This window comes from Telmatherina bonti (genome assembly GCF_933228915.1).
Source record: "Telmatherina bonti genome assembly, chromosome: 12".
NCBI lineage: Eukaryota > Metazoa > Chordata > Actinopteri > Atheriniformes > Telmatherinidae > Telmatherina > Telmatherina bonti.
In genome coordinates, this window is record NC_136610.1 from 23,442,912 (window position 1) to 23,455,232 (window position 12,321).

Here is a 12,321-nt window from a genome sequence, read left to right on the forward strand (position 1 = left end):
TATTAAAATTTGTGTTTACTTTGCTTTAAGTTACAAGTACAACAGCATATATGCCCATGGATAGAAGCTACTGATCGGCCTCTGTTTTCCTATTGACTTTCCTTCTGCAGCGAAAAAAGTGTGCAACTGCATTCTCAATAAACTGTACCATATATGTCACGTGATTATGTCTTTGTCTACCAGAATTATGTCAGATACTTGTAACTGTGATTACCATATTCCCTTTAGCTGTTGTTGAAATTCTGTAAATCAGTAATTAGGGTGTTTAGGTATTTACTTTGCTTTTTAATGCATTTGAAGCCTCTTGAAAATAAAATGATCCTCCAAATAATCTATTTGGTCCTTGTTGTAATCATAACCGCAGCATAAAACTTCACAACCTCACTGCTGAGACAATATTCTTCAAACCTAATCTATCATTGCAAATGAGGGGAGACTTTTAGGATATGACAATGGTTTGCTAGTTAATCACAACAGACTCTTGATTAGCCTCTAGGATTATAAGTCTTTGTCTGGCCTGAGTATCACATGAACAAAGAATATTCTTTTCAAGAGGTTGAATGTCTTCACATCTTTGCAAAGATTAAAGAAATCTGTTTGTTGGTGGATGGAACTGAAACTGAAAAAGATGACAACTCCCAACCCCTACTGTTGCTGATCAATTGCAAATTACAGTAGGGTTACATAAGGGATGTTGCCCAGACTTGTCTTGATTATATCAATACCAAAAGCCAGTTCTGTGGATGAAACTGAGGGGGAAGGGGAGTGAAAATCCATTACTGGGGTGGGGGAGACTAGTGACATATACTTGCATTACGCCCCCTGCTGGTAAAAACTCAGTATTAGCCTAACAATTGGGACCATGCCACCACAACGCCACACCTTCTTTCACTGGATGTTTCTGGATGTTTCCGTGTTTTTAAAACATAATCTTCAATCTCTGCCAACACTGTCTAATCAAGTGTAACGTTTAAACTGAAGACTATAGTACTAAACTACCATGAGCGATATGGAACAAATTGAAAGAACATAATATAATGAAACAAAGAATACTGCAAAAGTACCAGCAGCATTTACTTTAAGATCCACTTTAATAGCAGAAATAACGAACACGGCTTATTCAAGTGATGGATGGCTTGAACGATTTCTTTTGTTCGGAAATCCAAATCGCATTTCATTTTCTTTGCAATAAAGAGAAAGTAGGTCCGACAACAGGCGACCAATTTCTGGTTTGATCCAGTTTGGAGGGCCTTATCACACTCAACTAAAGATTAATGCGCACAGCCGTTACTGTGACGTCAGCTGCTTTGACTGTTTGAATCACGGTATTAAGGTTTGACCGTTGTATTAACGTTAGAATCTGATATGAAAGAAATCGGGCTCAGCTGGTTTTTGTTGTTGCTTTTGTTGTTAACATACACCATGTATGGAATACCAATCTCCATACATCTGTGGATGCCTTAGTTTGAATACAATCATGTCTGATTGAATATGTACTGTTTTCGAAAATAAATAATGTATTGTCTCACTTCAGGTTAATATCACTATGCTTTCAATCAGACCACAAATTACTTCTTTGTTGGCTTTTTTTTAGTCGAGATTGGGGACTAACTTGTTCTCGGAAGAATATTTAACACTAGTCCAACCGAATCACCAAGCAGTATAAAAATACGCGACGCCATTTCGTTGCAGAGACTTCATTATACATTTTCAGAGAGGCTGTAGATATGCGGTTATCAGGCAACGCAGGGTGAAAAGAGCAATTTTTTTTTTCTTTTCAATTTTCTTCTAAGAAAACATGACAACGCTACTAAAATAGTAACGAAAAGCTGTCGTTTTAATCTACTTATGTGTTTTTAACGATTAAATTCTATTTTTTCCCGATGTTTTGGCTTTAGGCCTTTTTCTGAAAGGCAGTAAGATGCGAGCCACCTAGATGTATATATAAAAATGTTATGGGAGCTTAAACGTAAGTCTTTAAACATTTTGTTACTTGGAGGCGTCGTTGATCTGATTTTTTTTTTTTTAACGCTGCCCGTTCTAGACAGTCGCCGCCAGGATTTAACTAAGAAAATGGGTAAGAGCCTCCCATCATACAATTATTGCATGAATATTTCAGCTACCAGCATGCCATTTAACTTAACTCATGTCGTGAGTAGCTTCTCAGTTAATCAACCATGTTCATCCAAGAGGAAAAAGTATTATTTCAAACTAAAAGTTGAACGTTATTCCTCGGTAACAACATGAACATTTAATGAAATGAAATCAAAATCTTAAAAAAAAAAAAAATTACGTATAGTGGTTAAAATAGAAACTGTCCCATACGCACAATTCGAAGGGGCTTTGTACTTTGTGTTGCAGCATCGTGGCCTTTTAAAATAGCCACTTAAAATATGAAAAAGTGAGAACTTAAATGTGATAATGCAGAAACGCTTTAATTAAAGCTAAAGGCGGTCAAGCGAAAAAAATGTCTCTTGAACGGGCAGTGTTATTTAGGGTCTCCTCTGAACTACGGCCTTGATAAGCGAGCTATCAACGAAGCATTTGCGTTTCTAATGACGCAGTTAGACGGTCTTTTTTCCTCACCCGTTTTATTGAGAAATGTAACGCCAAATCAAATTAAGCTTTAATATGAAAGACAGTTTATTAAGATAATGGGCTTATTTTTACCGAGAATATTTCAGAATTTAATGTGGGCGGTACACTTGGCAGTTGACTATACATGGAAACCGTGACGTAAAGCGTGTCAGTATCTGTAAATGGAGGATTCAAACGGCATCATGACGTTGACCAGGCTTTTCTAGAGACTTTACTATTTATGGCGACAGTGCTGAGTAACAACGTCTTAAAGTAAAATGGCTTAAAAATAAGAATATATAGACCCCAAGAGTCACTACTTTTTCTTTTTCCTTTTAAAAAAAAAAAAAAAAATCCCTAGAAGGGACAGATATGACAAACAGCTGAAATACATTAACTGGATCATTTTGAAATGAAAAGATTACAGACTGATTATTTTAAACTTGTATTATGTTTTTGGTTTTTTTTGTTTGTTTTTTTTAAAGTAAGATCCAGTTGCCTAGTGTTCTTTTATTTATTTTTTCCTAATTTTATACCCACTTTTTTTTCTGGGTCAGGATGACTTAGAGCAACATTTAGTAAACTGATGACTTTCTTAAGGCAGACATTTTTGTGTAATTTTGTAGGTACAGGTTTCCATTATGTTTAGGGCATTTTTGTTTTAAACCAAAGCAGTAACAGGTGTTTTTCAGAGAGATTTGAAGCAATCGTGGCTGTCATCAAAATTTTACCTGTATCTCAGAGAATCAAAAGTTTTAGTACAAGGGCATCACATTTTTTCATTGATGTAGAAGACTGAAGATTTTAATTTTTTTTTTTTTAATTTTTTTTGTATTCCCTCTTTTGGGAAAATTGGACTGAGTTGTCAAGGGAAGAATGGACTTAGTTATTAGATGAAGACCGCAGAACCACCGTGGAACCAGGCAGGACAGGACCAGAGGGCGTGGGCGGACCATTGTGGAGCCAGGCAGGACAGGACCAGGGAGCGTGGGCGGACCAGTGCGGAGCCAGGCAGGACAGGACCAGAGCGTGGGCGGACCAGTGTGGAGCCAGGCAGGACAGGACCAGAGAGCGTGGGCGAACCAGTGTGGGTCAAGGCAGAACAGGACCAGAAGGCAAGAGCAGCAGGTGTCCAAAAGAGCAGGGAGCAGCATCGTGTCGGCGAGCATACACCAGAGGGAGCCAGAGGCACAGGCAGTGTAGCAGAGGCCATCGCTGAAGCAGTTCGAGATCAAGCCAGTCCAGCTGAGGGTGGGACAGGGCGCAGAGTCTTCTAGCTTCACAACTGTAAAGCGGTGCCCTGGGTTTGTATATCAGGTTGAGGTATCTCTGTAACTTTATCAGGTGTTTAAGTACAACTTCAGACTCAATTTCTGTAGAGCACAATATCTCGCACCACTTTTCTCTTCCCTTTTTCAGGCAAGCCGTGTAAAGTATTCTGTTCCGTGGGCAACTCGTCTTGTGCGCTGGCATGATTTTGGTGGTGTCTGCTGTGATGAATGCCTTGGTAGTGTGCTATCGAGAGGAACGTCCAAATTGGTCTTCTACCCCTGCGATCAGACGTAGTTCTCCAACTGGAGGCGAGGCAATCCTCTGTTTGCTAGGTCTTCCCCAAAGAAGTTTACAGCCTTGGCGTGAGAGTGGATGACCATCTGTGCAGCCATTCGTGTGTATTCTCCAAGCCCTCAGTACTACGCCGAGTTGGTACAGATCAGCTTCATCTTTTTCTTTACCCAAGCAGTGAGTTCATGCATGAAGTGTACATGTGGGTGTAACTATCCTGTACATCAAGTCATTATTGCTTTGACTGTACTGTATCCAGTAACATTTGCTGACCATGTTAAATGGCGTTTGAAGTAGTAGTAAATCTTCACTAGTAAAGATTTGAGTAATGGGAGAGGGGGGGGGTATTTTAAAACCGTGTCTGGAGTTTTTCTTTTTACAGGCCCACCCAATCTAAAGCTGATCATGGAACGAATCCGCTGTGCTAGCCACTCGGTACAAGTTGAGCCCATCTTGCATTCTTTAGTACTATGGATCGGGATCGTGTGCATCTACTGTCCTTTAACAAGGTGTAGGAAGGTATCATGTATTTAACAAATCAAGACGTCTGAATGTTTTTTTCCCCCCCTTTTGGAATATATTTTAAATGGGGTTCGTGCCATTTATTGTGGGGGTGGGGTGTGGGGCGTTAATCAGTCTCTTTCTAGACTTCACACAGCTTCACATTGCCAAATGGCTTGAATAGGAGACATCCAGGCACACCAGCAAGATTCAAGTGGACACTTTGCCATGCAGGATAGCACCCTCAAAACTAGTCCGCTGCTGTAGAGAATCACAATTTTGCCACAGAGTGCGGTAACAAGTGTCTTTATTAGAAGTCATTGTGAATTTGTTCAACGTCTGCTTGCTTTGTGGGAGGGGGTTGTGTATTTTTGACTCTTGCAGATTATTATATCAGGCCCACCTGTCAAATCTTCACATTCAAGTCCACACCTACTGTTCGGGAAGGAATCCCCATGATCAGGCCTGTGGTATTTACATGCTTCTGGAAAATAGTTTCCATAGTTAATGAACTGTATCAGTTCTTCAGCTCTTTTTTAAAAGTATTTCACAATTGCTGTAATGCCAGTATTTTGTCTGGTACTTTGTATTGGGGAAAGGGTATTGCGGGGAGAGGCTTTTTCCTTTGCATTTTTCAGTGTGCTGTGTCCTGTGCGCTTTCCAATACCCAAGACCATCAGGAACTCTAACTCATTGTATGTACAAGTTTCCTTGCGCATCGAGCATCACGTAAGGTCACTAATTATGTTCATTTACCTTGACATTCATTGTTTTGGCAAAATTCTTCCATTGCAATTCCTTTGCAATTAGTTACTGTGCCTTGTATTGAAAATACAATGAGTGGACTATCTGTAAAGGATTTTGTTTTTTGCATAATAAATGCTTAGCTTGTTGTGATTGAATACAGTTTTTGTACGCATTTGTTCTTTTGGGGGTTTTGGGGGAGCTTTTCTTGTGCTTTTTCAGGTATGACTAAAGCTTGGAGATTTGTAGAGCACGGATGTGACCTGGGCTGAAATGACTCCATATTCAAAGTGGCAATTGAGAGCAGATAAGTTGCATCCATCAAATATTGAATTGTGGAATGCGCAATTATTTGAACCCTATATGGATCACTTACATGGACCTGCGTGTCCTGTTTTTTGGAATGAAAGCCACTTGCTATAGAAATGGTATGGCAGTGCTTTTTTAAGTCTTGATAATTTGGATGATTTGATGGCGCATCATTGAATTCGACATGTAAAGTATTCTGGTAAGGATAAAAACGGTCAGTTGTACTACACTGTGGGAAGGGGCACAGGGTGTTTGTTTTCTGCCTCTGATTTTTGCAGAACAGTCCAAAGGAAGAATGCAGTCTACCTAGGACAACACAGGGAATCTTCCTGCCCTTTGAACGCCACCTACATGCAGATTGAAGGGAAGGGTCAGGTTGTTATTTTCCAGTGTTACTTGGAATAAAATTATTAGCCCTCAGCTGCTGGCCCTTGTGCAACTGTGCAATTGGCAGGTCGTCGCATTTAATAACTCAGATCTGCGCAACTGTGCAGATATTTTAAAATTTAAAGTAGCTGAGGAAAGCTGTGCATGGTGCAGCTCATTTGGCCTGAATTGCAACGCAAATGTGTTGCTTTGGTTCCTATGCTGCGTTGGTTTGGGCGTGTCCCTACACTTCTCTTCACAGAAATAACAGTGCAAGACTGGTTCAAGCACAAGTGAAGTCCTCTAACCCGGAGCATGTAGTAAGATGTTGGCTTATCTTGTCAAACTTATGCAATGTAAAATTGACAAAATGACATCTTTGAACTGGCCTAATGTTAACCTCAAATCATTGATAACAATGCTTTACTAGCATTCTTCTTTGGCCTTGGGCCCTATTGCTTTGCATTTAAAGACCACAAGATGAGTAGAACTCAAATCTTTGAATATTGTGTGGTGGGTGTGTTTTGTAGATCACTCTTTGTTTCAGATCATACTCGTCTGTCCGATCTTGCCTGCCTCTGAATGCAAAGCCATCTGTGGAAGCTGTCGGCCAATATGAGTGTGACCCTCCCTTCGTGAATGAAGTGTCAATCCCCTGTGCGCTTGAGCTTAAATCTGAACACCATCCTTCGCAGAAGCCCTGCTATCTGTGTGTTTGTGTGTGCCTTTTCTTTTCCCTTTGGTTTCTTAGGTCAAATTGACAAAAACAATTCTGTCATCTGGGATGGCCTAACCTGTGATGGAGCACTGAGAATCCTGTCATTTTAAGATCAAGAGCTGCAAGCTTGTTTCTAATACTGCATCACTTCAGTCTTGTGGGTGCCCAGTTAAGTAATGTTGGTTCCCTTGATTTTTCTTAAACATATCATGGCTTTAACTCCCAACATATTGCATGCACCTCAGCTATGCATAACATTTTATTTGCATTATTCAACATAATACTTAAGGGTGGTTGTCAAGCATTGCAACAGTATTGGGGGGGGGGGGGGGTTGGGGAGGAAAACGCTCTTCTCTCTCTCCCTTTCAGATTTCTTGTTCAGCCTAACTTGCTGCTGACCCAGGCATCTTTAAACACCGACTGTCATGGGACTTGCGTACACCAGCCTCTAGGAATCTTTTTTTTTTTTTTTTTTTTATGTTGAGGATTGAGCATCACTGAGGAAGAATAGCTGTGGTAAATTCTGCACTTGCGGTAAAAACGAACAATTTTGACTTTTGTTCTATTGGTCTAGTGGGGGATTAATTTGGAAGGGGGTGGGGGGGTGGGGAAGGTTTACATTGTCTTGTCTCTTTCTATTACAGCTTTAAACTTTGCAAGAAAGCCTTCACTGTTGATTTGATCTTCAAGTCCTGCCATATTGCACAGAGAAACTGCTTTGAGTATCACCAGAGATGCTGGTATTGTGGTATTGCTACTATGGATCAACTAGAATGGAATCTTATACTATTCAATACTGTGGGGAAATGCTGGGGATTGGGGAAACGGCTGTCTTGTCTTCTAGTTTCAGCCTCGTGATCAAAAGGAGCGTGTGCTGACGGGATAAAATAATGGGTCATGAAAGGGTTTTCTTTTCCTGGAGGAACAAACTTTGTTCCTTCAGGTTTTGCTTTTGCCCAAATTACAGCAATTACAAAAAAGCAAAAGACTCCGGTGGTGGCACTCCTGACTGTCAGGACGGGGTTCAACTCCCTGCGGTGTCTTGCTTTTGGGTTTGCATAGTGGGCAAAACTGCTATTTAAAAATAACAACTGGTTGCATCTGTTTCAGAAATGCAAGCTTCAGGAATTTATCCTCAATGGGGAAACTTGATTTACAGAGAGGTTCTTAAAAAAACATAACACGATAACATCCAAGTTTGGAAGACGTAGCTGTTAAAATGTTGAATCTTGGGGGAAAAAAATCTTAAATTTTTTTTTTTTTTTTTTTTTTCTTTGTCTTCTCCATCTTATTGGTACATTAATTGTAACACCCACCTTCACAAAAGCCCTGCTAGCTTTGTTGACATGTTCAAAATATACTGAAACGCATTAGGTAACAAACAAAATGATTTCATTATGGCAGTTTACCTGGAGGATAAAGTCAATTGTTGCTCTGGTAAATTAAGAACCTCCTTTCTAAAATAAGTTCAGATGAAGAAACTGCTACATCTGTATGGAAAACTAACAAACGGGCACCAATACAAGATGAACAAGCTGGTTTTAAAAAAAAAAAAAAACAGCCCCCACCCCTAATGGCCACCTGGCATGGGCCCCCACCACAATGTTCCAGCTCTCGGGCACTGACCCCTCACTCCTCCACCCTTGCCATCCAGCCTACTTGTCTCCACCCTTGATAAGAATGATGGCTGCTTTACTGAGACTGGTCTTAAATGGGGAATTTAGTAAAGTTTTGAGTTTGATAACGCTTTGCAGCTGACTGGAACGTTGCAATACTTGCTGCACAAATCCCTGTTGACCATTTTAATCTCCTCTGCTTTGATCAACTGGATTGCCAGATTACTTTTATAAAATATTAACTGCTTGAGCTACATTGTCTTAAAAAAAAAAAAAAAACTTTTGTCATTTATAATTGTATCACATAGGTCTTTATGAACAAAGGGCAAGTACATTATTTTAACAAGGATTACCAAAAAATTCACGTTATAGCCTACTATGGAATATGAATACACATACACACAAAAAGTTAGGGATATTTGGCTTTCAGGTGAAATTTATGGAAAATGCAAGATGTTCATGCTACAGTGATATAATATAAAAGTGAGACATTTAAGTAGAAGGATGCACTACTGATTTCCTCATCTCAAAAAATTCATTCAACACAAAAGGTAACAACAATGGTAGTTACACCACAACAAAAAATTTGAACGTCTCAATATCTCGTCATGTGCTCTTGAGCATCAATTACAGCTTGACAACGACGTCTCATGCTGTTCACAAGGCAACTTATTGCCTGCTGAGGCATGGCATCCCACTCTTCTTGAAGGGCAGCCCTCAGGTCATTAAGGTTCTGGGGTGCAGGGTCTCGAGCCTCTACACGACGGCTCAGCTGATCCCACAGGTTTTCAATGGGATTCAGGTCTGGAGAGAGTGCAGGCCATTCCATTTGAGGTACACCAGTCTCCAACAGCCGTTCCCTGATGATGCGGCCTCGATGATCAGGAGCATTGTCGTCCATGAAGATGAAATTAGGCCTGTGCTGTTCATGTAGGGGCACAATCACTGGATTAATGATGTTATTCAGGTAGTATGGGCTTGTCACTGTACCATTCACAAAGTGTAGGGCAGTTCTGTACCAAGTGGACACCCCTGCCCACACTGTAACACCGCCACCACCAAAAGCTGGCCTGGTGACAACAGTGGCTGATGCATAGCGCTCTCCCTGACGTCTCCAACATCGTTGCCGGCCATCATTTCTGCTCAGTGTGGATCGACTTTCATCAGAGAACAGCACTGAGGCCCACTGGTTCCTCGTCCAGCGTAAATGCTCCCTGGCCCATGCAAGACGATGATGCCTGTGCCTGGTGGTGTGGTCAGGTACCCGTGCAGGTCGTCTAGCATGCAGACCACGCTGATGGAAACGGTTTCCAATGGTCTGACGTGACACTTGGGTGCCTCTCACCTCTCTTAAACGTGCCTGGAGTTGAGTGGCATTCATCATCCGCTTTCTCAGGGCAGTGTTCACAATGTAGCGGTCATCAGCACGGGATGTGGCCAAAGGACGTCCACTTCTAGGCCTTTCTGTGACTCTTCCAGTCTCTCCATATCTCTGTTGCAACCTGCTGATGACACTCTGTGACACTCCAAGCTCAGTGGCCACTTCTGTCTGAGAACGTCCTGTTTGAAGCATCGCAATGGCAAGGGACTGTTGTTCCATTGTTAGGTGTCGTCTTGGTCTCCTGATGTCAAAATGTGAACAGCATGATGAGGACAACTGTTTAAACACCAGCTCTAATTGAACCAGGACATTTATTGGTCAATTCAAGGATCACACACCTGCTGTGATTTTTGCCGTTAAGCTCATTGTTAGAGAACAACTTGTGCAAAATTTATTGAAACATTTAACAGTTGGACATGTGCATTTAAAAGCTTAGAGAAGATCACATTAAGTTCACCTGTACAGGTTTGAATGCATTTTAGGCTTGTTGTGAAATTTCACCCAAAAGCTGAATATCCCTAACTTTTTGTGAGTAGTGTATGTATATGTAAACTTTGTCCTTTTTCTGGGCAGACTCCAGGGTTCATGAGATTATTCAGTGTATTACTTATAATAGCTACATAGCATTATACAATATGTTTGTGTGTATATTACTTAGTGGGGCAAATCATATTCAGTCTGCCACCAAGTGTTCAAATTCTCCCACTAAAAAGATGAGGTTTCAAACTTTCATCATAGGTATACATCAACTATGTGAGACAAAATGAGGAAAAATTAATCAAGAAAACCGCTTTGTCAGATTTTTTTTTCTTTTTTTTAAATAATTTGGTCATTATGGTGGAAAAGTATGTAATTGGTCTCCTCTAAAGCATGTTTTGAGACTCACTGGACAATACAAACTTTCAACTCCAAAGATTTTCTATGGGGTTGAGATCTGGAGACTGGCTAGGTCACTTCATTACCTTGAAAGGCTTCTAATAGAAGCCACACCTTCGATGCCCGGCCAGTGTGTTTGGGATTATCATGCTGGAAGACCCAACCGTGTTTTGTCTTCAATGACCTTGCTGATAGGAGGTTTTCACTCTAAATGACATGATACATGGCCCCATTCATTCATTCCTTTACATGGATCACTGGTACTGGTGTCTTTGCAGAAGAAAAAAAGAATTTGTATATGTAATATGCAGTCTATGAATGCCTCAACATTCTCCTCCAAACACAACAAGCTGAGTTTTTACCACAAGGTATATGACATTCTCCTGATCCTCTTCTGGATCATCCAAATGCTCTCTAGCAAACTTCAGACGAGCCTGGATATGTTACCGGCTTAAGCAGGGGAACACATTGCCTTGCCCACTCCTGCTTTAAATGGACGTCTCACTACAAAAAAGCTTAAGTAATAACTCATCACACCATCTCCGACTGCTTTTACTTCTGCCTCTGTGAAATTGACACGGTAATATTTAATGTTGTGGTAAGATAAACCAGGGGATCAATTGTAATAATTGTAAACAGGGATTTCAGAAAAGCTTGTAGGATTTGAGCATCAACAGGCACCCTTTTTTTTTTTTTTTTTAATGTGGCTGCATGACCTGAGTCATACAGTGCTGCACTGGTTTTAAAAGTGTGAAGTTTGATAGCATCATTCTTGATGAGAAACAATTAATAGCTAATTTTAAACTTGCTAGCTTTTTGCCACCCAACATAGCAGAGTAACAAAACAAATGTGACGGCACTGAGAAGGGAACACTAAGAAGTGGACCAGAATGAAAAACAAGTCATTTTTGGGGTAATTTTCATTCTTTGCATTGCATTTGATTCCTACAGGATTCATTATAAGGCACATGAAATAAGTTTCCTGAAGGCATAAGTGATTCTAAGTCTCGAAGGTTACATTTAGTGGTGCCAGTCATTCAACGTTTAATTTGATCATTTCACTTCTTTAATGATTCCAGTTTTGTCTTCACACAAACTGAGCTGCTGCACTGATTATGGCAGAAAGGACAACTAGATAATGCTGCACTCTAATGCAGAACCTACCTGGCTGGAGGAGAGGGTGACAGTACAGAGGGGGGGAGTCAACTAGGGGACCCAGCACTGAAGGGGTGAGGGCCTTCATTGCCACTTTCAGCTTAAACTAGACTACTTTAACAACCCTACTCTGAAGCGAGTCTCATTTAACCTAATCTATCATTGTAAAAAGACAGGGATAATGTTTTGCTAGCAAATCATATTCTAAGGCTGTGGGATTTAATAACAATTAAAAAAAAAAACCTTTCCCATCTACTTCAGTAGATAAAACGAATAATTTTGACGAGGGAGACTCTCAGACAGACCTCCACTCCCAACTAGTACTGTTGCTCATTAATTTATAAATGACATTATAAACATGTTGCAAAAGGGATCCTGGCCAAACTCCTGATTAGTCAAAGGGGCCATGCAGATGAAAAATGGGTATCAATTGCTGGGAGAGACTGGTATTTTCATTGCTCCCTCTACTGGTAAACAAAGTCAATTCAGTCAGTAGATGGTAATTTTCCACCACG